This window comes from Phoca vitulina, unplaced genomic scaffold, assembly GCF_004348235.1.
Source record: "Phoca vitulina isolate PV1807 unplaced genomic scaffold, GSC_HSeal_1.0 scaffold15, whole genome shotgun sequence".
NCBI lineage: Eukaryota > Metazoa > Chordata > Mammalia > Carnivora > Phocidae > Phoca > Phoca vitulina.
The window spans coordinates 29,290,275-29,317,066 of NW_022589718.1; the positions used below are offsets into that span (position 1 = coordinate 29,290,275).

A 26,792-nucleotide genomic window follows, 5' to 3' on the forward strand; every position below is an offset into this window, starting at 1 on the left:
AGAAAGAAAGAAAGAAAGAAAGAAAGAAAGAAAGAAAGAAAGAAAGAGAAAGAGAGAGAGGGAGGGAGAGAGAGGGGGGAGGGATGGGAGGAGAGAAGGAAGGAAGGAAGAGGGAGGGAGGGAGGAAAAAAGAAGGGAAGGAGGCAGGGAGGGAGGAAGGAAAACCAATATGAACCATAGAATTTGTGAAGAGAAACCATCTATGCGTTCCTGGAGTTGGAGAAAGAGAACGGTGTGAGAAAAGGACAGAAAGTTAATTAAAAGAAATAATGGTTGATGATTTCTCCAATTTGGGGAATCCAACATTATAAAGCTTATAGATCACCAAAGAGATTCAATCAAAGATATATTCACCAAGACATATGATAATAAAACTGTCTAAAATAAAGGACCATGGGAGATTTTTTAAAAAGCAGCAACAGGAAAAAAAATCCTCACATAAAAGGAAACCCAATAAGGCTATAAAAGGATTTTTTTTTTAGCAGAAACCATGTAGGCCAGGAGCAAGTAGAATGATACGTTCAACATGCTGAGAGAAAAAGAAAGCTGCCAACTAAGAATACTTTACCCAGAGAAATGAAGAAGAGATTAAGACTTTCTCAGACAAAGAAAAGCTGAGGGAGGTCATCACCACTAGACCTACCTACAGAAATGCTTTCTGAAAGGAGTACTTCAAGTTGAAGTGAAAAGGTGAAAATTAATAACATTAAAACATATGAAAACAGCAAACACAGCAGTAAAGGTAAGTACACAATCAAACTCAGAATACTCTAACACTGAAATATGATGGTGTGTTAATCACTTAACTCTTGTATAAAGGTTAAAGGACAAAAGTGTTGAAAATAACTATTACCACAGTAATTTGCTAATGTATACACAATATAAAAGATGTAAATTATGACATCAAAAATATGGGAAGGTAAAGAGATTTTTTGTATGTTTTCTAAGTTAAGTTACTATTAGTTTACAATAGACTGTTATATTCATATGATGTCTTATGTAATCCTCATATACTCACAAAGCACAAACCTACAGTAGAAAAATAAAAGATAAAGAGAAGAGAATCAAAGCATATCATTACTAAAAATCATTAATTCACAAAGGAAGGTAGCAAGAGAGAAAGAGAAGAAAAGGGAAACAAAAACAGGCAGAAAAAAACTAATAAGACAGCATTAGTAAGCCTTTAACTATCAATAATTATTTTTTTTTAAGATTTTATTTATTTATTTTGAGAGAGACAGAGAGAGAGAGATCACAAGCAGAGGGGAAGGGCAGAGGGAGAAGCAGGCTCCCCACTGAGCAGGGAGCCCGATGCAGGACTTGATCCCTGGACCCTGGTGTCATGACCTGAGCCGAAGGCAGACACTTAACAGACTGAGCTACCCTGGTGCCCTTATCAATAATTACTTTAAATGTAAGTGAATTTAAGCTGATAAGAACAGATACTACACTTGATCTTAGCCAAAAGGCCGAGAAGCCATCAAAAGGAATGAGATCTTGCCATTTGAAACGCCGTGGATGGAACTGGAGGGTGTTATGCTGAGTGAAATAAGTCAATCAGAGACAGACATGTATCATATGACCTCACTGATATGAGGAATTCTTAATCTCAGGAAACAAACTGAGGGTTGCTGGAGTGGTGGGGGGTGAGAGAGATGGGGTGGCTGGCTGACAGATATTGGGGAGGGTGTGTGCTATGGTGAGCGCTGTGAATTGTGTAAGACTGATGAATCACAGACCTGTACCTCTGAAACAAATAATACATTATATGTTAAAAAAAAAAAAAAAAAGAGGAAGAAGAAGATAGCAGGAGGGGAAGAATGAAGAGGGGGAAATCGGAGGGTGAGACGGACCATGAGAGACTATGGACTCTGAGAAACAAACTGAGAGTTCTAGAGGGGAGGGGTTGGGGGGATGGGTTAGCCTGGTGATGGGTTTTAAAGAGGGCACGTACTGCATGGAGCACTGAGTGTTATACGCAAACAATGAATCATGGAACACTACATCAAGAACTAGTGATGTAATGTATGGTGATTAACATAACAATAAAAATAAAAAAAACTAATGATGTAATGTATGGTGATTAACATAACATAATAATAAAAAAAAATTTTTAAAATGTAAGTGAATTTAATTCTCCAATCAGAAGGCATAGAATGGTTTAATGGAAAAACATATATGCAAAAACAATGAACAAGGCCCACTATATGCTGCTTATAAGAGACTAAATTTAGGGTGCCTGGGCGGCTCAGTTGGTTAAGCATCTGCCTTCAGCTCAGGCCATGATCCCAGGGTCCTGGGATCGAGCCCCACGTTGGGTTCCCTGCTCAGCAGAGAGCCTGCTTCTCCCTCTCCCTCTGCTGCTCCCCTTGCTTGTGCTCTCTCGTGTGGGCTCTTTCTCTCTCTCTTTCAGATAAATAAATAAAATCTTTAAAAAAAGTGAGACTAAATTTAGGTTTAAGGACAAATATAGGCTCAAAGTGAAGGGATGGAAAAGGGTATTCCATGCAAATGGAAACCAACATGAAATAGACTTATGAATAGATTTATATTAAGAAAATACTTATGTCAAACAAAATAGACTTTAAGACAAACACTGTAAGTGAGACAAAAAAAGTCTTGTATAATAATAAAAGCATCAGTCCAACAAGAGGACATTTGTAACATGTCCTCTACACAACATTTGTAAATATTTATACACCCATTATAAAACCACCTAAGTATATAAGGAAATATTAATAAACCTGAAAGGAGAAACAGTAATGCAATAATATTAGGGGAATTCAATACCTCACTTTCATTAATTCATAGATCATCCAGACAGAAAATCAATAACTGTACTTTAAACAAAATGGCCTTAACAGATATATACAGTAAGTACATTCCATCCCGTTGCAGTAGAGTATACATTCTTCTTGAATGCACCAGAACATTCCCCAACAAAGATCATATGTTAGGTCACAAAACAAGTTTCATCACATTTAAGAAGACTGAAATCATACCATGTCTCTTGTCTGAGCACTTTGGTATAAAACTAGAAATTAAAAACAAGAAGAAAACTGGAATATTCACAAATATATGGAAATTAAATAAAATACTCCTAACAACAATTGGATCAAAGAAATCATAAGAAAAAAAATTTCAAAAGTCTTGAAACAAAAACGGAAACACAACATACCAAATCTTATAAGACATAGAAAAAGCAGTTCTCAGAAGAAAGTTTATAGTAATAAATGTCTACACTAAGAAGAATGAAAGATCTCAAATATATAATTTACCTTTATCGTCAAGGAACTAGAAAAAAAGAACAAACTAAGCCTAATTACCAAAGGAAGAAAATAACAAAGATCACAGCAGAAGTAAATGAAACAGAGACCAGAAAACAATAGAAACAATCAGCCAAACTAATAGCTGGTATTTTGAGAAGATAAGCAAAATTGACAAACCTTTACTGAGACTAACAATGAAAAAGAGAGAAGACTCAAATAAAAATCAGAAATGAAAGAGGATACATTACAATTGATACCACAGAAATAAAAAGGATTTTAAGAGACTACTATGATCAATTAAATGTCAATACTTTGGATAACCTAGAAGAAAATAAATAAATTCCTAAACGTACTATTTACTAACTCTGAATCATGAAGAAATAGAAAATCTGAACAGACTATTAATGAATATGGATTTTGACCCAGTAATCAAAAACCTTCAACAAAGAAAAGCCTAGGACCAGATGATTTCACTGATGAATTTTATCAAACATTTAAAGAAGACTGAATGCCTGTATATCTCAAACTCTTCCAAAATATTGAAGTGTAGGAATATTCCTACTAAACTCATTTTACAAAGTTATCATTACACTGCCACCAAAGCCAAGTAAAACATTACAAGGAAAAAACAAAAACAGAAAAACTACAGGAAAATATTCCCGATTAATATAAAAGCAAAAATTCTCAACACAATACCCACAAACAAAATTCAACAGCACATTAAAAAGATCATACACCTTGATCACATGAAATTTATCCCTGACGTGCAAGGGTGGTTCAATATTCAAAATCAATAAATGTGATATACCACATTAATAGAATGAAGAATAAAAAGTATATCATTATCTCAATAGATACAGAAAAAGCATTTGACAAAGTTTAACATCCTTTCATGATAATAAATCTCAACATTTGGGTATAGAAAGAATATACTTGGACATCTTAAAGCCACATATGATGGGACACCTGGGTGGCTCAGTTGGTTAAGCATCTGACTTTCAATTTTGGCTCAGATCATGATCTCAGGGTTGTGAGATCAAGCCCCATGTGGGGCTCCATGCTGGGCATGGAGCCTGCTTGAGATTCTCTGCCCCTCCCCCCCCCCCCCCCCTTTCCTTTTCTTTAAAAAAAAAAAAAAAAAAAGCCACATATAACAAGGCTACATACAGCTAACATCAGACTCTGTGTAAAGTGGAAAGCTTTTTCTATAAGATTAGGAACAAGACAAGAGTGCCCACTCTTGTTACTTTTATTCAACATAGTACTCAAAGTCCTAGCCATAGAAATTAGGCAAGAAAAAAAGGACTTCTTTTTTTATTTTGCCATCCAAATTAGAAAGAAAGAAGTAAGACTGTCTCTGTTTGCAGATGATATGATCTTATAAATAGAAAACCCTAAAGAAAACACCAAAAACTATTAAGAGCTGATAAACAAATCAGTAAAATTTCAGGATAAAAAAATTAACATGCAAATATCAGGTGCAGTTCTACATAGTAACAATGAGTATCTGAAGAAGAAATAAAGAAAATATTCCTATCACAACACCATCCAAAAAATTAGGGATAAGGTGAAAGACCTCTATGCTGAAAATTATTTTTTATATAGTAAAAATTATAAGAAACTTATGAAAAATGAAAAAATAAAGAAGATATCAAAGAATGGAAAGATATCCCATGTTCATAGATCAGAAGAATTAATACTATTAAATGTCCACAGTACCCCAAGCCATTTATAGATTTGATATAATCCTTATCAAAAGTCCAAAGCCATTTTTCACAGAAATAGAAAAAAACAATCTTAGAATTTGTATAGAACCACAAAAGACCCCAAAGAGCCAAAGCAATACTGAGAAAGAACAAAGCTGGAAGCGTCATGCCTTAAATTATAATATAAAGCAGCAGTATACAAAACAATATGTTACTGGTATAAAGATAGATATATAGACCAATGGAACAGAATTGAAAGGCCAGAAATAGACCCATGCTTGTATGGCCATCTGCTATTGACAAAGGCGTCAGTAATGCTCAATGGAGAAAGGATGGTCTCTTCAATAGATGGCACGGGGGAAACTGGATATTTACCAAAAACAAAACAAAACAACAAAAAAAGAAATTGGACCCCTATCCTACACAACTCACAGAAAAATATCTCAAAATGAATGAAAGACTTACAAGTAAGACCTGAAACCATAAAACTCCTAGAAGAAAATCTAGGGAAAAAATTCCTTGGCACTGGTCTTGGCAATGATTTTTTTAATATGACAGTAAAAACACAAGGAACTAAAGAGAAATAAATAAGTGCTACCATATAAAACTAAAAAGATTTTGCACAACAAAGAGAAAAAAACAACAAAATGGAAAGGCAATCTATGGAATGGCAGGAAATACTTCTAAATCATGTATCTTACAAGGGGTTAATATCCAAATATATAAGGAACTCATGCAACTCAGTACTCAAAAATAAAACAAAACAAAACACATAATTCAAAAATGTGCATGTGATCTGGATAGAGATTTTCCCAAAGAAGACATGCAAATGGCCAAGAAGTACAGGAAAGGGTGCTTGACATCATCAACTATCAAGGAAATGCAAATCAAAACCACAATGAGGTATCACCTCACATCTGCTAGAATGATTATCATAAAAAAGATGTGATGATAAGTGTTGGTAAGGATGTTGAGAAAAGGGAACCCTTGTACACTATTGGTGGGAATGTAAATTGGTACAGCCATTATGGAAAACACTATGGAAGTTCCTCAAAAACTTTTACAACTACCATATGATCCAGCATTTCAGCTTCTAGGGTGCACATTCAAAGGAAATAAAATTGCTCTGTCAAAGAGATATCTGAATTTCCATGTTCGCTGGAGCATTATTTACAATAGCCAAGATGTGGAAACAACCGAAAATGGACATGGATGGATGGATGAGTGAATAAAGAATATGTGAGACACACACACACACACACACACACACACACACACTCTGTGGAATAGTATCCAGCCATAAAGAGGAAGGAAACTCTGCCATGCAACAACATGGACCTTTCTTAGTGAAATAAATCAGACACAGAAAGGCAAATTCTGTGCTGTCTTCTCTTACATGTGGGATCAGAAAAAGCAAAACTCATAGAAACAGAGTAGAATGGCTATTGCCTGGGGCTATAGGGTGTGGGAAATGGAGAGATGTTGGAAAAAGTTCTAAGATGGTCATCCAGTTATAAAACAAATAAGTTCTTGGAATCTAATGTACATACATCATGGTAACCATGTTTAACAATATTACATACTTGAGAGTTGCTAAGAGAATATTTCTTAAATGTTCTCATTATGAAAAAAATATAATTTTGTGACATGAAAGATGTGTTAACTAATCTTTTTTTTAAAGATTTTATTTATTTATTTATTTGAGAGCGAGAGAGAGAGCACAAGCAGGATGAAGAGCAGAGGGAGAAACAGACTCCCCGCCGAGCAGGGACCCCGATGCGGAACTCGATCCCGGGACTCTGGGACCATGACCTGAGCCAAAGGCAGACACTTAACCGACTGAGCCACCCAGGTGCCCTGATGTGTTAACTAATCTTATTGATGGTATTTTGCAATACATATGTGCATAAAGTCATCACATTGTAAACCTTAACTTACACAATGTTATATGTTAATTATATGTCAATATAGCTGGAAAAAGATATTAACTACTTAAAAAAAGAGAGAGAAAAGGGCAGGCATTTATTACCCAAATGGTAGGAAAAAAAGCTAATAATGACAATATACAAAGAAGCTGGTAATAAAGAAAATGCAAATTAATACGACAATAAGACACCATTCCTCATCTACCAGACTGGCAGAAATTTAAGCGGCCAACAATATCAAATGCTAACAATGACAGAAGGTAAGTGAATATATCACACTCTGCAGGGGAAGTATAACTGGAGTAACCACAATGGGGAGCAAACTGGCAACGAACAGTAAAAATGAAACCTTACAATACTGCAATTCTATTTCCTAATCCACGCTCTAGAGCCATACTGTGCAGGGTGGTCCGTGGAAGGCACTGCTTGGCAGGTGGTCTTCAGTATGCATTGAGGCAGGGAGCTTTTGTGTTATTTCAGACGCCTGATATAAATCAGCTAAAACCATGTCAGTAAACTCATAATTCTGTTGTTGACATTTTTTAAGCAAGACTTTCTTAATGAACTTAGTGTGTCAATTTACACCCTGGCTCATGTTCTCTATGTCCTCGTTGTATACTCTGGGTGGCACTGCTCAGGAGAATTTTGCAAACTTTTGCACAAGGAGACATGTACATTAATATCCAGGATAACATTGCTTGTGATGGCAAAAACTTTGGTGTTTTTTTTTTTTTTTTCAAAAGTTTTTCAAAGAGAAAAGAACTTGTAAAAGGTTTCCAAAGGGGAAAGGAAAAAAAAAATGCAACTTATTCATTAAATGGATTACTAAAGAGTAATAAAAAAGAATGAACTAAATTATTCTATACCATTCATATACATTTAAATATTAATATTGAATGAAAATAATAATTTTCAGAATGATATGAAAGGCAACATGCCTCACATACAGAACAGTACTAGGGTGCACATAATGGACATTTACATATTCATTTATTTAAAAATAATGGGCTCTAATTAAGCTCATGCCAAATATTGCCTGAGGAGAGAAATGGATGAGACTGGGAATTTCAATTTTATTTCTAATGTTTTATTTCCTTAATTAAAGGAGAAGAAAATGTATCAATGTTAACAACTTCAGCTTATGGTTGTTTGGCAGCATCTTACAGGGAAGGTAGTATATTTTGTCATGCGTTCAGGAGGGATGAGTTAGAGCCAGACTGTGTGATTTGAATTCACTCCCTACCACTTAGTAGCTGCAGGGCTTTGGAAATATTACTTAAATTTGTGTCTCAGTTTCCTCATCTGTAAACAGGAATAACAGCACATAACTCATTGATAAACAGATTCCAATAAATGATAGTTCTTATTAATCTTCTTTATTATTTTACACATCATTCTCTCTTTTTATTTTTTTAAGTGAAACTGCTCAGGAGGTAAATATTAAAGACAAACTTAATATTCTGGATCTCAAGGTTTTAGAAAAATGTTATATGACGACGAGGGATGTTTTGTCGAAAGAGATGGAACACATCAGGTTTGAATTTTAGTGATCATTTATTTATTTTTAAATAATTGTAATCAAAGTCATTTATGGCTTCCCAATGTCAGTTTTCTTGTGAGAGCAAAAGAATATTATACCACTTCCCTATAAGCTGTTGGGAATAAGCTGCATGAGTTCCACAAATACACATGTTCTCTTTCCTTTTTATTTATTCTCAAAGAATAAATAAGATCTTAGAATATTTAATTTTAAGCTACTTATAGCTCCTTCTTTTGGGTTTTTAAAACATTCCTATTGTCTCTGTAGAGTTGTCCTTGCTGGTTCATATGTAACTTTTAATTTTTTAAACAAAGTTTATTGTAATGGTCAATGCTAAAATTATACATCACAATTTCTTCAGTGAATTTTAGATATTAAAAATATAAGTACTTACCAGTCTTCGGTCTAAGTATCTTTTCTTGGCTAATTATTTTCTGTAAAGGTTATAATCACTGCAATCTAAATTATGTAATTACAAGTTAGTTAATGTTGAAAATATTTTATAGTCTTGTGTGGCTCAGTCACTTAAGTGTCTGCCTTTGGCTCACGTCGTGATTCAGGGTCCTGAGATAGAGCCCTACATCTGGCTCTCTGCTCAGCGGGGAGTCTGCTTCTCCCTCTGTGCCCTCTCTCTCTCTCAAATAAATAAAATCTTAAAAAAAAAGAAAGAAAATATTTCAAAGCCTTAATTGTAAATAATTGTAAAGTTCTTGAATTGGTTAATGTTTATGCTTATCCTTCTTCAAGGTAGGTGTGATTTTTTTTTAAAGCATGCTTATATTTTGGAAATTTTCTTCAAAAAAATAGAATCTGAAATGAATCATTCAGCCCCGGATCCCAAAAACAATCTTGTGGCCCAGGACAAGTTATACATACATGAAATTTAGATGATAAATTATGAAGATTAGATAAAATGGGCCACTTAAAAACACCAAACATAACAGAAATCTGATAGTAACAACTCATGGCTTATTAAATACCCTAGGAATATTTAGTAAATAACAATTCTCAATCCCATTCCAAAATCATGAACTGGATTTTATGCAGGAATTGCATTTGAGCTTAAAAGTAAAAAATTATGTACTATTAATAAATAGCTTAAATTTTATTTCTGTATCTCTCTCAGCCAGTTTTTTTTTCCTCTAGACATGACACTGCATGAAGGCTGTGCGTGTGTGTGTGTGAGAGAGAGACAGAGTTTTTTTTTAATTGGCCAGCTGATTAGAGTAGAAATGACACTTCAAAAAATCAAAACAGAACAGTAGATTATTTATCTAAGCAGTACTCTTAAATTCAGAAGAAAAATCATCAAAAAGAAGATGGAAATATTGAGAAAGCAGCATTAGGTATGGAGGACAATCCATAACCCTCGAACATCATAGTTACAGGTCTTATAAAAGAAGAGAACAGAAGAAAAGAACCCAGAAGAGAAACAGTTAGAGACAGCATATAACTAACTAAAGACAAGTTTAGTGGGCTGAAAAAATCTGTGCGTGGCAAATTGAAAAGTCTCATTATGTAAAAGGCAAAATAAATGTAAAGAGACTCAGATTTGGACATATCTTGGGGAAAATCTTAATGGAAGGGAAAAAATGCTCCTACTGTCATATAAGCAGAGAAAATATTTAAACTCTAAAGGGTGTCAACAACAAAAAGGCATACATGCTCATCATTAAATGTTACATGACAAGAGAATTTTAAAAAAATATTTGGTGGGAAAATGGTTCTTACTTAATAACTTTATAGTCACCTAAACACTTCCAATGGAACACTATTTTCAGAGACAGTAAGTTTTAAAACTGAGAGATGAACAAAATGTAAGAATTGGGAAATACTGAAGAATATAATGACTTGGAGAAAAAAATAAAAGTTAAACCGAGAATGTGACAGCGGAACAATAAACAGATTTCCTTCAGAATTAGAGTTCCCTCAGCAACATTGGATGGTGATGATAATGTCAAACTCTCTTCAAATATCTGACAAAAAATTGGTTTGAACATATAATCCTATTCTCTGTCAAAGACACATTCAAAAGGATGCAAACATAAATGGGTTGCATGGGAGAAACAAAAAACTGCACCCTCCAAAAGAAAATTTACAATGTAAGACACAGTAAATGGGTAAAGAGAAATCCAAGAACAGGGCTTTAAACAGCAATGGTGCTGTAAGGCTTGTTTATTCTCCAATTATCCTTACTTAGGACGAAATTGCTAGAAATTTACTCTGGGATTCAGATTGAGAGCAGGAAAAGCACGTTAATATTGGGGTTGCAGGGAAGAAAGATACCAATTAACTCTAGACATTGATTTTTAAAAATGTTTAAATATGTATGTTTGACACAGCAATACTATTTAGAGGGTGAGAAATAAAGTACAAAATTTTTAAATACTAGAGAAATGAAAACAAAAAATCTAAAGAAACACAAAAGATAAACAACATTGCCAACAAAAAGGCAAAAAGTACATAGGAAACACAAAATAAATGGCGTAAGTCCAAACCAAACAAATCACAATAAAAACGAAGAAGTATTAAAAAGAATGATATGGTTACATGAACAAACATGGAAAATTCCTCAAAGTAAACCTGTTAGGGAAATGTAATGCAGAATGGCACATTTTGATGGCAGAAAAGAATAATAATGGAAATGTGTGTGTGTGTGTGTGTGTGTGTGCGTGCGTGCGTGTATAGAAAAAGGAGAAGAAGGAGAAAAACCATCACCTTTAGGAAGGGTAGTTGGGAGGGAAAGAGGGTAGGAGAGAAAGAGAATGTGTGGAGGTACGTAGTGTGCACATATGTGTGTGTGTGTGTGTGTGTGTGGGTGTGTGTGTGCAGGGGATTTACTTCAAGCTTTATTCCATGTATGCCATATATATTTTGTGTGAGTTATTACATAAAAATGACACCTTACATTATTTCTTGTGTAACACATGAGCAGAGCAAAATGAAAAGAAAAATGAGAAAGTTATCAAAGTTAGACCACCCCAAAAGACTCTAGTTCCAGAAGATTTTATAGCAGATTCACGACAAGTATTTAAATCTGCATGCTTTTATAAATGGTGCCCTATTGTTTAGCATAGAAAAAAAATCCTGTGATGTATTCAAGTAACTGTAAGAAAGGGAAAATAACTCTGGCATCAGAAGCTAGCAAAGAATGCACTTAAGAAGAAAATTACTGCCCCTTCTATCTTTTAGGTATGCTTACCAAAATCACATATAAAATGTGAAAAAAAATATAATCCAATTGCATACTACAACATTAGGCCAAGAAATGTGATAAGGATCCTATCTGACAAAATTTTTAGAGCCCATTAATAGGTAAAATAAAATGTTCACCAAAGAAAGCATTTGTTTGATTCTCTAACTCTTCTTTACTACCAATGCTAAAATAAGTAAGTGAGTTTCTGTAGGAAATCAGTAAGATATGTTGAGGACTTGAGTTTATCGCTTCTTCCTAATAAAACCCCATTAAAGTGACAGTAAAGAGGGAAAAGATAAATTTCTACACAACAAAGGAGATCAAGAAAAAAACAGTAAAGGCAAGATATTTCAAGACATCTCTGGATGACGAAACACAAGTGGATATGGTACAACTTGTGAAGCCAAGCAGAAGAAGCCAGAGCAGGTAAAACACAAAGGGGCAGGAACATGAGGATGGATTCTGATGAGAAATGGCAGCATCAGCACAAGCTTCTTGTGAGTTGGGAAACTGACAACAGTCCCTGGCCTACCTTTCTCTACTCTGGTTTGCAGAAATTCAATGGTCACATGTTTATCCGTGGCAAAAACAAAATTTCTTACAAGCAAACCAGCAAAGGAACACTGAAGAAATTGTTCTGAGAAATTTCGAATGGCTGGCTTGGGAAATGTTACTCCAGAGCAAAGCCTGCCCCATTTTGGTATTGTTGCATTCCTGGAAAGTAATATCTAGCTCCCCCAAAGCCCGTTTGATAACAAGATTTTATTGTCTATAAAGCTTACAGTTGTTGTTTTTTTGTTTTGTTTTGTTTTAGTATCACCTTATTCTAAGAATAAAGGGAACCAAGTATCGCCAGACAAAGAGGAAGTATCAACAGCAATATGTTCATGAAACTTTGTACCACAACTTTGGGAAACACACTGGCAAGCAAATTTCAGACAGAGTTTTAAAATTTCAATATATTTTATGGCAAATAAAAATGAGAAAACTATACCAAAGTTGTGTGTGTTTCACTCTCTCTCCCTGGGGAATTATTTGCATAGGGAAAAGAAGCACCTTAATGAAATGGAGAAAGATTCTAACTACATAAAATTAACTCACAGGGAGGTTAACAGGGTATTTTATAATTTATCTTTACATTCTAAAAGATGGCATTTGATCTGGTAAAGGCAAAATTAGACTAAGGGACAAGAACTTCAGAAAATAATTGTTCTTAATTATTCAGTGTTAAATATTAAATAATTTACAAGCATTATCTTAATTGAAACATTAGAGAAGGTATTAGATCTAGAAATTGATGCTTTTCTAAATATAATAACATTTCAGTACATGCCACCATGTATTATTAGCTTGAACTTAGTAAGTGAAATAGATAAAACTACACACACCAGAACAGCAAAAATGAAAAGGAGTGGTGATCTCACATGCTAGCAAGGATGCAGAGCAAAAATCACTCTCTTGCACTGCTGATAGAGGTGGAAACAGGTACAAACCCTTTAGAAAACAGGTTGTCCTTATCTACTAGAGACTATGATCTGACTCCCTGTCACTTACAGGTAAATCCCTGCCCCCCAAAATGGGTTCAGATATACTCCATAAGCCATGCACAATAATGATCTGATCAGTGTCATTTATAATAGCCCCAACTTTAGAAACAACTCAGATGTCAATCAGTCAAATAATGAATTGAAAATGGTATATTTATATACTGTAATACTATAAAGAAATAAGCATGTAAAGCAGCTACACATACCCAATATGTACAAATCTCACAAACACAACATGAGCCAGAAGAATACACACATACTGTATGATTCAATTTATATAAAGTTCAAAAATTAAAAAAAAATAAAGTTCAAAAATCAGCAAGGTAGAAAACAGTAAGGAGAGATATATTCTTAAGTTGTAAAATAGAGTTGAAAAGTTGGGGCCTGAAAATACGAAGAAAAGAAATTATTATTTAAAAAGTCAAAAAAGAGATTTTTTTCTTTTTAAGCAGGAGAAAGGTTAGTATAGTTGGGAGGGAGAACTCAGGGCACTTTTGGTATAATAATACTGCTTTGTTTCTTCATGGGACAATGGTTACAAAGGAGTTCACATTAATATATTTCATTAAACTGTGCATTTAACTTTTTTTGCATTTTAAATATGACATAATTAACAATAAATTATAAATAAAAGCAAATTATATTATTTTTGTGAAAAACTTGCCTTAAAAAATTTCTTCTTTACAAAGCTGTAATCATTAAGACAGTAAGTATGGTCCTGGCACAAGAGCAGACACATAGATCAATGGAACAGGGTAGAGAACCCAGAAATGGACCCTCAACTCTATGGCTAACTAATCTTCGACAAAGCAGGAAAGAATAACCAATGGAAAAAAGACAGTCTCTTCAAAAACTGGTGTTGGGAAAATTGGACAGCCACATGTAGAAGAATGAAACTGGACCATTTTCTTACTCCATACACAAAGATAAACTCAAAATGGATGAAAGACCTAAATGTGAGACAGGAATCCATCAAAATCCTAGAGGAGAACATAGGCAACATCTCTTTGACCTCAGCTGCAGCAACTTCTTGCTAGACACGTCTTCAAAGGCAAGGGAAACAAAAGCAAAAATGAACTATTGGGATTTCATCAAGATAAAAAGCTTTTGCACAGCAAACGAAACAGTCGACAAAACTAAAAGACAACCTACAGAATGGGAGAGGATATTTGCAAATATCTTATCAGATAAAGGACTTGTATCCAAAATCTATGAAGAACTCAACACCCAAAAAACAAATAATCCAGTCAAGAAATGGGCAGAAGACATGAACAGACATTTCTCCAAAGAAGACATTCAAATGGCCAACAGACACATGAAAAAATGCTCAACATCACTCATCATCAGGGAAATACAAATCAAAACCACAATGAGATATCACCTCACACCAGTCAGAATGGGTGAAATTAACAAGCCAGGAAACGACAGATGTTGGCGGGGATGCAGAGAAAGGGGAACCCTCCTACACTGTTGGTGGGAATGCAAGCTGGTACAGCCACTCTGGAAAACAGTATGGAGGTTCCTCAAGATGTTAAAAATAGAGCTACCCTACAACCCAGCAATTGCACTACTAGGTATTTATCCAAAGGATACAAACATAGTGATTTTAAGGGATACCTACACCCCAATGTTTATAGCAGCAATGTCTACAATAGCCAAAATATGGAAAGAGCCCAGATGTCCATCCACAGGTGAATGGATAATGAAGAAGTTTTATATATATATACATATATACATACACACACACACACACACACATATATACACACACATATACATACACATGCATACACATACACACCCACACACAATGGGATATTAATCAAAAAATGAAATCTTACCATTTGCAACAACATGGATGGAACTTATGCTAAGCAAAATAAGTCAGTCAGGGAAAGACAATTATCATATGATTTCACTCATATGAGGAATTGAAGAAAAAAACAGAGGGTCAAAGGGGAAGGGAGGGAAAAATAAAATAAAATGAAGTCAGAGAGGAAGAAAAACCACAGGAGACTCTTAACTATAGGAAACAAACTAGGGTTGCTGGAGGGGAGGTTGGTGGGGGATGAGGTAAATGCTGATGGGCATTAAGGAGGGCACTTGATGTAATGAGCCCTGGGTGTTATATGCAAGTGATGAATCACTAAACTCTACCTCTGAAACTAAAAAAAAAAAAAAAAAAAAAAAAGAGAAGAAAAGAAATTTATTCTTAAATATGTTGTCACATCTATTCTATAACATATGTTTGGAATAGGTCAGTCCTTATTAATAAATTTACCAATATATATGGAATCTGGCCATAGGTTCTGTATCGAACTTTAATTCCAAATTTCATGTGACCATAAACAGGTTAGTATTTAAATTCCAAAGAAGACTTAATTGAGAATTTTTGTATCACTTATAAACATATTTCTGAGTGAAAGATATTTCTTTTTATCTTCATTTACAAGGTTTAAACTACTATAAGGTACATATGCTTCATATTCTTTTTTTTTTTTTTTAAAGATTTTATTTATTTATTTGAGACAGAGAGAATGAGAGAGAGAGAGAGAGACAGCACATGAGAGGGGGGAGGGTCAGAGGGAGAAGCAGGCTCCCTGCCGAGCAGGGAGCCCGATGCGGGACTCGATCCAGGGACTCCAGGATCATGACCTGAACCGAAGGCAGTCGCTTAACCAACTGAGCCACCCAGGCGCCCCATATGCTTCATATTCTTTAAGCTACCTGATTTAAAGTGTTAGGTAAATTTCGTTGATCCATCTATTCATTTGATTCATGCCCTCCTTTGGTTATCCAACAGATACTAATTGGAAGGCCCAGAGTACTCATACAATGTATAAACACTGTATTATTACTCAGTGCACCTGTTAATGTTTCAGGGTAGTAAATTTATTACACTAAAAGAACAGAGAAGTTGGGGCCACCAATCTACCAGAGAGAGCTTTGTGGTGAAGTGATATTGGAGGTAAGTTGTCAGTGTAAATGTGAGTTATTCAGCTGGAGAAAGATTTCTTGGGTCACTAAAATCCAGTTTTGTAAACAGTCAGAAACACTGAAACACTGAAAAAAAAAAAAAAAAACACCCTTGGGAACAACTTTGTGAATTATTGTAAATATATCCTGTTGTTTCCATGAGCTTGAACACTGTTTAAACTCAGACGATCAAAATGATACAGAACTACTTTATGAAGAAACTACATTAGATCATATATGATTATTAAAGTTGATATTTAAAAGAATACTGTCCTCCAATGACACCTCACGTATATGGAAACAGAGATTTCTCTAACCAGATACAAATGAATTACATATACACCTTGTACCACTAGTCACATATAAAAAAGGCAAATTCAACCATGTTACAGGTACTAAAAAGTAATTGAATAGAATAACTTGGAAAGAAAAGCCAAATACAATTTAATTTGACAATAATGACCTGAGGTTTGTTTCCTGGGAAGGGGGACACTTGGCTTGTTGGGAATGGTAGATCACTCAGTTTCAATAGATTAAAAAACAATTCAGCTCAACATGAACATTAAAAGATATGAAAAACTAAACGGAGTATAAAAGAGTAACTACTAGTATTTCTGGGTGGCTGAAATACAGGAAATTTAGACGGAATATAGAAGGAATAACTGAGGTATTTGAGAAGGTTTAATAAGAAGAAGAAAAAAAAGAACATTTGAAGGATTCTTGCTGGGAAGTGTGGATTCTTTGACCACTCCACAGTGGTGGAAAACTAAGCTCTATGAATATAAGTTACTGAGTAGATCGTGTAATTATCTGTAAGATTATTTTTTTTAAGATTTTATTTATTTATTTATTTATTTATTTATTTATTTATTTATTTATTTATTCATTCATTCATTCATTCATTCATTCATTTATTTTAGAGAGTGTGTGAGCAGGGGAGGGGCAGAGGGAGAAGGAGAGAGAATCCTAAGCTGACTCTGTGCTGAGCATGGAGCCCGAAGCTGGGCTCCAATCTCACCACCCTGAGATCATGATCTGAGCTGAAATCAAGAGTCAGATGCTTAACCTACTGAGCCACCCAGGTACCCCATCAGTAAAATTATTCATTACAAAATTAGTTACTTATCATATTACTTGCTAATTTCTAAATGATCTTTAAAAGGAACAGCCCTGTCTAAATGGTAGTTAAATCCAAACAACGTAAATTATGTAACAATTATTCAGAAAACAATACATGTATTGAAAATGAATAACATATTTTGCTTTTAGAGTAATGTTGAGCTGGTCAGACTTACAGACTTATTTAAATTCTATGACCCATGAATTTCTTGATTCACACAGAGTACCGGGAAATAGCTCCTGAGACTACCTAATATGCTTTCCCTTGATTTGGGAAGCCAAGGGCTTAAGAAGGAAGTCTCCATTTGTCCATTCAGACAGATGAAGTGAGTTTGAAACTTAGATTCCACAGTGAAGAAAAAAGATGCATCGTCAGAGATATTTTTATAAAGAGGCTGGGAAGTCCAAAATCAAGTTGCAGGCAGATTCCATGCCTGGTAAGAGCCCACTTTCTGGTTCATAGATGGCTTTCTTTTCAGTGTTTCCTCATATGGAAGGTGGAAGGGTGAGATAGCTCTCTCGTGGCTCTTTTATAAGGGCACTAATCCCATTTATGAGGGCTCTGTCCTGAAGACGAATTGGTCACCTCACCAAAGACCAAGGCTTCATCTCAAATACCTTCACGTTGGGGATTAGGTTTCATTGTAGGAACTGGACATTCAGTCCACTGCAGAATCCATCTGCTTAAACTGGAAAATCTAAAACAACGACGCTACTATAACCCAATCAGTTTTGAGTTATGCCAAGACATTTTTAATTTCTGAAATGTCTGAAATAACGTAAATTTAGAAGTAGTTTGAAATTAGAAAAAATACTATTACTAAGTCATGTTTACCTTTTATATATGATTATAATTAATTCAAATAATTTTTTAAATTTGTGAATAAAAAAAAAGGTTTAAAGTTTACCTACAAAGAAAATTCCAGTTATGCAATGTGAGGATTGGTGTTTGGTCTTAAAGTTTTGCCATAATACTGGCAGTAATACTATTTCTTTAATTGAGATAAGTATACTGACATATAACTATTTAATTATTATTCAGGTCTGAAATTTTGAGTATTGAAATTTGAAATTTGAATATTGAAACTGAAAATTGAAAATTGAGTTTTAGACCTACATTCTTTTGTCTTACAGGTCTTATGTGAGATGAAGGATATGAAAATTGAAGATATTTCATACATAGGAGTAGGATGTTAGGGAGTTTCATTTTGCAGTATTTCCTGAGCTCCATTTTGGCAAAACTGCATTGAATTTGCCCTAGTCTGTTCCCAAGATTAGTTTAATTCTCATTTTTAAGAAAAAAAATATTTTCAAATATATTCATCAAATATCAGATTGCTATTTTATTATAAAACTTTATTTCAAACACATGTCTCTTCTCAAAAAGGAAGAGTTGTTTATACCATAAAATAGTTGCTAGCTTTGGGGTGCCTGGGTGGCTCAGTCGTTAAGCGTCTGCCTTTGGCTCAGGTCATGATCTCAGGGTCCTGGGATCGAGTCCCACATCGGGCTCCCTGCTCAGCGGGAAGCCTGCCTCTCCCTCTCCCACTCCCCCTGCTTGTGTTCCTGCTCTCACTATCTCTCTCTCTGTCAAATAAATAAATAAAATCTTAAAAAAAAAAAAAGTTGCTAGCCAGAAGAGGCATGGATATTTTTAATAATCCAGCTTCCCATATAATCAACTAAAATAGCATACTACTAGACTTTCCAAAAGGGAATAACAGCAGCCCAGTACTTTATCAGCCATATGTTTCAAATAAAGTTTAGAAAACTCCTCTTCATCTGTTAAAGTAGATTCCTTTGTGAATTATCAGAGAGAAGTTCTATAGTTAAGTTCAAATGTCCTTGGTGGGTTATAAGTAAAGAATAAGCAATGCACATACTTGGGAAAAGGAGAAAAAAAAAAAGAAATTGTTTTAAAAAAAATCTCTTAATGGCATTTCTCGAGAATGTAAAAGCTTGAACTATTAAAAAATGAATATCATAAATAAACCTAGTATCTTAGATACTGCAGTTAATGTCACACTATTGGTCAATATCTCCTGAAGTTCAGTCTGAGTCCTTGCTTTGTAGAAGGTTCTGGAACTATGAGTGCCCGCAACAGGACCATCACATGTGAATACGTAGCAAGTACTGATGCATGAGTGGTAACTTGATAAATAGTGTAACCAGAAAAGAGAGATTGCTACAAAATCTCACAATGTGTCTGATTAAAGGGTTCAAGGTCAAAAGATTAAAGAATTTTTGACATGTGAGGAAAAAATACTCAAGAACAATCTATCTTTATGAAAGAACAAACAACAAGGACTGTAAGTTTCTCCTAAAGTGTGCTTGAATAATCATGCACAAAACTGTATTACAGAACATGGTATACTTGCCCTGTGTGTAACAGTGTGAGATAAATGGTCTGGGGGAACTATCTGTCAAAAACGGATCTGGGACATTCCCACCTCCTGTAATTCTCAAGATCAGATCCCTTCTTCAGTGTCTACTTTGCCAGAATGCAAACATGCTAAAATATAAAGTTACCATGCTATAATTAGTTCCTTTGTGCACCTTACATAAAACAGTTTGTTTCTTAGATCAGTTGGACACTTACTTAATAAGCTCTCAGAGGGATAGGAGTACAGCAAATAATTTGAGTAGAGAAATGAAAAAAAGTGCAGCCAGAGCTCCAGGAGAAAGAATGAAGGTTGGACGAAATGGACTTCTGGAAGATCCAGGCAGGAAGCTGTTTCATTTTTATCTATGTGTCTCTGAATACAAATATATGTTGGTTCAACCTCCCCACCCCCGCAGAAAGGAGCAAAAGTATTTACAGTAAAATTTTAAATGTATTTCATATCATGAGAAACTTGGATACTATTAATTTATCCTTCCTCTGAATGAAATCTAGGGTTGGAAAGGTATTTGTTGGCCCAAAGCATAAGCTGGGAAAAAACAAACAAAAAGCAATGTCTTGTTAGTTTCAGGTTAACTTTTGAGGTATGTTCTTATTTGGTGTCTATGAAACCACGCCTGGTCCCTTACTTGTTTCTATTACATCATTTAAACATTTTTATGTGTACTGTTATCAAATAAATACACAGTTTTGACACATCAAATGATGCTTTAAGTCTAGTAACATCCAGCAGCATAATACAGGTGTCACTTTCAGAAGACAGTTGGCTGATTCTTTACCATATTTAACAGTTTTACCGTATTTACCATAATACTTCTAAACAAAGTGCTTAAACAGCTGCTTCATGGTTTCTCAATTTTGAATACTATGTAGTACCTTCCTAGTATGAAAAGCGAGGATGGAACTCTTTTATAGCACACATGCACACACTTGCAGGTTCCCTCCTTCAGCCTCTCAAAACTTCTTTCACAATTTTTTTTTAAAGATTTATTTATTTGAGAGAGAAAGAACAAATGAGTGGGAGGGGCAAAGGGAGAGGGAGAGAGAGACTCTGAAGCGGACTCCACACCAAGCCCAGAGCCCGACCAGGGGTTTGATCTCAGGACCCTGAGATCACGACCTGAGCCAAAACCAAGAGTCAGACGCTTAACCAACTGAGCCACCCAGGCGCCCCAGTTCTATCACAATTTCTAAGCCAAAAATCAGAGTTTATGTTTTTATCCCTATAAAATATTATATAAAACTGAGCCATGGACAATGTTACGGAGCACATATATTTACATAACTGTATCTCAGTTGATTCTTCAGTAAAGAAGTCCTAGTTTGTTTTGTGTGTGTGTGTTCTATTTCTCTATGTACTCATCACTAATGCCTCCTAACACTGACAGAAATGTAGTATCATGATGTGGTCAAAGACGTGAAGCAAATTTTCAGTCCCCTTATTATTATTGTTGTTGTTGTTATTGTTAATTATATTTCTATTTTTTAATGATATTGTTCCATGTCCAGTTTGATTCCTTTTAAAGCATACTGTATAATTTCATTTGGAAATCCACTCAGGTCACCATGACACTCCTAAACATTATCCTGAGAAATATTTTCACTTCCCTCCTATGTTGAAGCTCAGAAACCTATATCCCATGTGTTCCTCTTCATTCTTTCATTCATTCATTCATCCATTCATGCTTGAAAATATCTTCCTGTCATCTCCTAAGAACATGTAGTGAGGATGAAATATTTTTTAAAACTGATTTATCTGAAAATATCTTCATTCCAGTTTCATACTTAATAGTTTGCTGGGGTATAGAATTCTAGGTTGGTAACTGTTTTACCTTTTAAATATTAAGACCCTTTCAGTATGAGATCTATATTTTCTCTGAAAACTTTGTGATTTTCTATGATAGTCTGAAATTTAACAATAATATATCATGAAGGAAACACTTTTCTATTCATTTTATTAGGTACTTGGTGGTCCTTATCAATCTAGAAACTGCTGTCCTTCAGTTCTGAAAAAAAAATTGTAAAACTTAATCACTATTCAACCCCCTATCATCCCTCACCCTCCACCATTATACACACATTTGGTTTTCTTTTCCTAGAATTTATTATTGGACTTCAGACATCAATACTTCAGTTTTCTTATCTCAATCTCTCTTTGTTTACATACCTATTATTTTTATTCTATTTACTTGAAGACTTACATTTTCCACTTAAAATTGTGTTTTCAAAATTTTGGCTATCCTGTTTTATTTTATTTTTTTTTTAAGATTTTATTTATTTATTTGACAGAGAGATAGAGAGAGAGCAGGACCACAAGCAGGGGGAGTGGGAGAGGGAGTGAGCAGGGAGCCCGATGTGGGACTTGATCCCATGACCCTGGGATCATGACCTGAGCCAAAGGCAGATGCTTAATGACTGAGCCACCCAGGTGCCCCTTGGCTATCCTGTTTTAAATCCTCAAGAGTTCTTTGTTGTTTTTATGGACATTCCTTTTTTATAGCATCCTAATTTGTTTATTGGATTCAACATCTACTGTTACAACTTCAAGAATAAATTATTTATTTGTTTGTTTGTTTATTTAAGCAGGCTACACATCAATGTGGATCCCAAAACAGGGCTTGGACTTACAACCTTCAAATCATGACCTGAGCTGAGATCAAGAGTCGGACACTTAAATGACTGAGCCAACCAGGTGCCCCTCGAGAATAGATTTTATAGATCTTTAACAAAACCTTTATTCTATTCCTGGCTTTATTTCTGTTTACTCAAATTCCATTTATCTACTTCCTTGTTTGGGTGTATATTTTTCATGCCACAGCTTTCCAAGTGCATGATGATTATTAGTTGTTCACCCTAATGCAGAGTAAGGCAACATAAAACAATTGGCAGCACAGTATTTGGAGGTGGAGGGGTATGTAAACTGGTGGAAATTAACTAAGGAAGGAACTCACTAAAATAAATTTGGCTTGAACAGTGGAAAAAACCTAACTGCCCACTGATGGACGATCGGGTAAAGAAAATGGGGTATATACATGCAATAGAATATTACTCAGCCACAAAAAAAGAATGGAATCTTGCCATTTGTGACAAGGGTGGACCTTGTGGGCATAATGTTGAGTGAAAGAGAGAAAGATAAATACTGTGTGATTTCACTTACATGTGAAATATTTTTAAAAGAAAAAGAAAAAGAAAATGAGCTCACAGACACAGAGAACAGATTGGTGGTTGCCAGAGGTGTGGGATGGGTGATGGGTGAAATGGGTGAAGGGAATCAAAAGGTACCAGCTTCTAGATATGATGTAAATAAATCATGGGGTGTAATGTACAGCATAGTGACTACAGTTAATATTTGAAAGTTGTTTAATAATATGGTACTGCATATTTGAAAGTTGTTAAGAAAGTAGATCTTAGAAGTTCTTATTACAAGAAAAACATTTTAACTATGTAAGATAACAGATATTAACTAGACTTGTTGTAGAGATCATTTTGCAATATGTACAAATCTTGAATCACTATGTTGTATACCTGAAATGAATATAATGTTATGTATCCATTATACCTCAATAAATAAAAAAATCATTAAGAAAAATGTCTATAGATATGATATATATAACATATAAATAATATATTAGATATAAAATACAGAGCCTAAATTTATATATATATATATATATATATATATATAGCCAAGAGAGAAAATAAGTGTATGGTGATATGGTAAGTTAAGGGGTATTTTAGATAGGTTTTGTTAGGGATGTCTGAGAGAAAGCTAGGTGAAGGGAGAACAAGGCAGTCTGTTGTAAACAAAGGTCGGTTATAATTGTTATAAAAGTGATCGCTGAAACCAGGCGATGGACATAAGTGCCAAGGAAGACAATTAGATAAAGAAACGGTCACTTCAGTTACTGGGCATAATCTAAATTAATATTTAGAAATTTCTTTTCAGTTTCTAAAAATATCTTCCACGTAAGCAGTAGCAGAACAACCATCAGAAAAACAGTATTGAGTGGGGAATTTGTCATATTGTAATTATTCAAAAGCGTTCACACTTAGGATAAAAACAATAAATTTAATTGGGTTGATAATAAAATGTATTATCTGCAGCATTCTAAGCACTTACTAATTCATAACTAGTAAGTACCAGGCTTAATCAAAGAGCTGTTCATGTCACAGATTTCTATTGTGAGATATAAAAATCTCCTAAATAGTCCTAAAGTCCTCCTGGAAATCAATGACAACTTTGGTACAGATATGGAATTATTAATTCAACTTTTACATATATAATCTATACATAAAATATATGTCTGTGTTTATACAAATATATGCTTAAATCTATGTCCACAGACTTGCCTTTGAACACATATTTAAATTTGAGAAGTCAAGGAAAAAAACTTTAATGTGGGACATAACATGCTGATAGTTTGAACCTAAGTCATTTAATGTTCCCATCTGGAAAATTATGGAAGTCAAGATTGGCAAGATTCTCACTGTATTCAAAATTAAACATTTATATAAGGCAAATGAAAAGTTTAATGATGGGTTATTTTGTCATTATCTTGACAATTCTATATCTCTAGCTGTGGTCTTAAATATACCAACTTCTCACTATCAGGAAAATGTGGCTGTTTTCTGTCACCACCCCTGAGCTGTGACTAGGAAATACAGTGTTTGCCAGTGTTCTTCCTCTATGCGTCCTTATTGCATTGGGCATGGATATTTAACAGTAATAAAATGAAATCCACATTCCCGACTATGAAGTCTTCATAATTGATGATATTAAAAACTATGGAGGAGGTTCAATATAGCATATTGGCTATAAGGAAGGACCAGGGATCAGAATACCAAGGTTTGAATTCTGGTGGTAATACTCATAAACTGTATGAACTTGCTTCTTTTTTTTTTTTTTTTTAATTTTATTTATTTATTTGACAGAGAGAGAGAGAGAGAGAGCAGGAACACAAGCAGGGGGAGCGGGAGAGGGAGAAGCAGGCTTCCTGCCGAGCAGGGAGCCCGATGCGGGGCTCGATCCCAGGACTCTGGGATCATGACCTGGGCTGAAGGCAGACGCTTAACGACTGAGCCACCCAGGTACCCTGAACTTGCTTCTTCTGTTAAAAAGCAGCAAATAAAATTATCAAGTGGCTTTATAAGGTTATGATGGGGAAAAATATGGAACACTTAACACAACACCTGGCATGTAATAAATATCCAATAAATTTTAGCTACTATAATAATAACAATGGCTGATGTTAAGAGTTTACACTGACCCAGGCATCACTGATGGTAGTACTGTGTCCTATTTCTAATGTGTCCATTGCCCTGCAGAAAACAATTTCTTGTTTGATTTCCATTTCTTGTTATGATATGAAAGTGGTTTTACATGATAAGCTACACTGCCCTATTTCTGAATTTGAGCTATTTTGCATTTTGTACATTATTGATTAAGACTACCAGAATTGGAGAAAGGAAGATATATCTCAACATGTATTTAATAAATCAGGACTTTTTTGCAATAATCTATTAATTCTGAAATACAAAGCAAGCAAAGAAATATTTTCTTAATGATTTTTCTTCTATTAATTAGAGAACAGTCATCTGAAAAAGGAAATAGTATAACTTTTATACATTTGATTAAAACATTTGAAAATACTTAAGGGGTACTTTTCTAAGTCCAGGATGCAGAAAAACCTTATGTGGTATTTATCCATTTCCCTAGAAATAAATGATCTGTGTTCTGGGGTGTGTGTGTGTATGTGTGTGTGTGTGTGTGTTTGCTAATTAGTCTTTTGTACACACCTGAGGATGCCTAGAATAAAGGATTTGCATTTTGAGTATATGTCACTGATATCCACATTCAAATACAAGTTTTGTTTTGATGACTTTAAATTAATTTTCATCAACTTTTGATCATTTTTCTAAAAGCTTTACAGAAAAAAAGAAATAATGCTGTATCAGAAGTGATAGTTGAAACTCCAGGATCTAATTCAATCTCTAGTGTAATAAGGCAGTAATAGGGAGGATTGTGGTAAAATGGTGAATTGAACACAAATACCTTCTTTTCTGCTGCCAACTCTGAATCTGCTTCTCTTGATTCAAATTCCTGCTGGGCTTCTGCTAGGAGGGTTGGATTCAGAGGGTGTAGGGGAGCTGAAGATGAAAGATTATAGCCCACTAAGGAAACCCAGTAGACAGAGAGGGAGATAATTCAGAACAAAGAGAAGAAGCAATTGGCAAAATAAGAATTCTCACATAGACAAAAAATAATTTTCACAGAAAACTGACAAAATTACTAAGAGGATTCAAGTACAGGGCAAACAAAGCAAAGTAAAATAAAAACAATAACAACAAGCCATGATTTTCCAAATAACAATATGAAAGGTGCATCATGGGACGGGGATGAAATTCACTGGACTTTCTTATGGAAGAGCTCTATCAAAGTATGGAGGAAAAACATAAAGAGGAAAAAAAATCTTGAGGGACAAGATAAACTGATATGACCTGGAAATCTAACACATAAATAATAGGCATTTCAGAAGAAGGGAAAAAAGACAAATGGAAGAGATGCATTAATTAAACAAATAATAGGGGAAGATTTCCTGAGGTGCAGGCTTGAGTCTGGGTTGAAAGAGCTCACTGCAGTCCAGACTGGATTGATGAGAAAAAACCTCACCTAGACATATATGAAAATTACTGAGCTGTGAGAGTAGAGAGAAAATCTTACAGGCATCCGGGGAGAAAGGACAAGTTGGCTAAAGATGAAAAGAATCTCATGGTGGGTATCTGTTGCTACTTTTGAAGCCACAAGACAGTGGCTTGGCATCTATAGTCTCCTGAGGGAATAGGACTACAAACCTAGAATCCTAACCAGAACAATACAAGTTTCCGTCTGAGCAAAATAAACTTTTGAAATGTAGAAGTTGTAAAGTAAACCACACAGATACTTCATCTGAGGAAAATAATAGAGAACGGTGTATCCAAACAACAGATGGCCAGGACGAGAGAGCTCAGAAAGATAAAGAGAAGAAGAAATAATCACGGGTTCTGAGTCTTGTGCTCCTCAAACGTACATACACACCCACACACTCGTGGGTGTTTTAACAATGCATAGCAGAC

At 34.7% G+C, this 26,792-nt stretch overlaps 1 protein-coding gene and 1 pseudogene across 1 annotated transcript in view; both read right to left on the reverse strand.

The window, feature by feature from the left end:
- Positions 1–26,792, reverse strand: part of TENM3 (teneurin transmembrane protein 3) — a 2,501,300-nt gene that overhangs the window by 2,342,456 nt on the left and 132,052 nt on the right. The gene's annotated exons all lie outside the window — the stretch shown is intronic.
- LOC116638054 lies at positions 1,279–1,481 on the reverse strand (annotated as a pseudogene).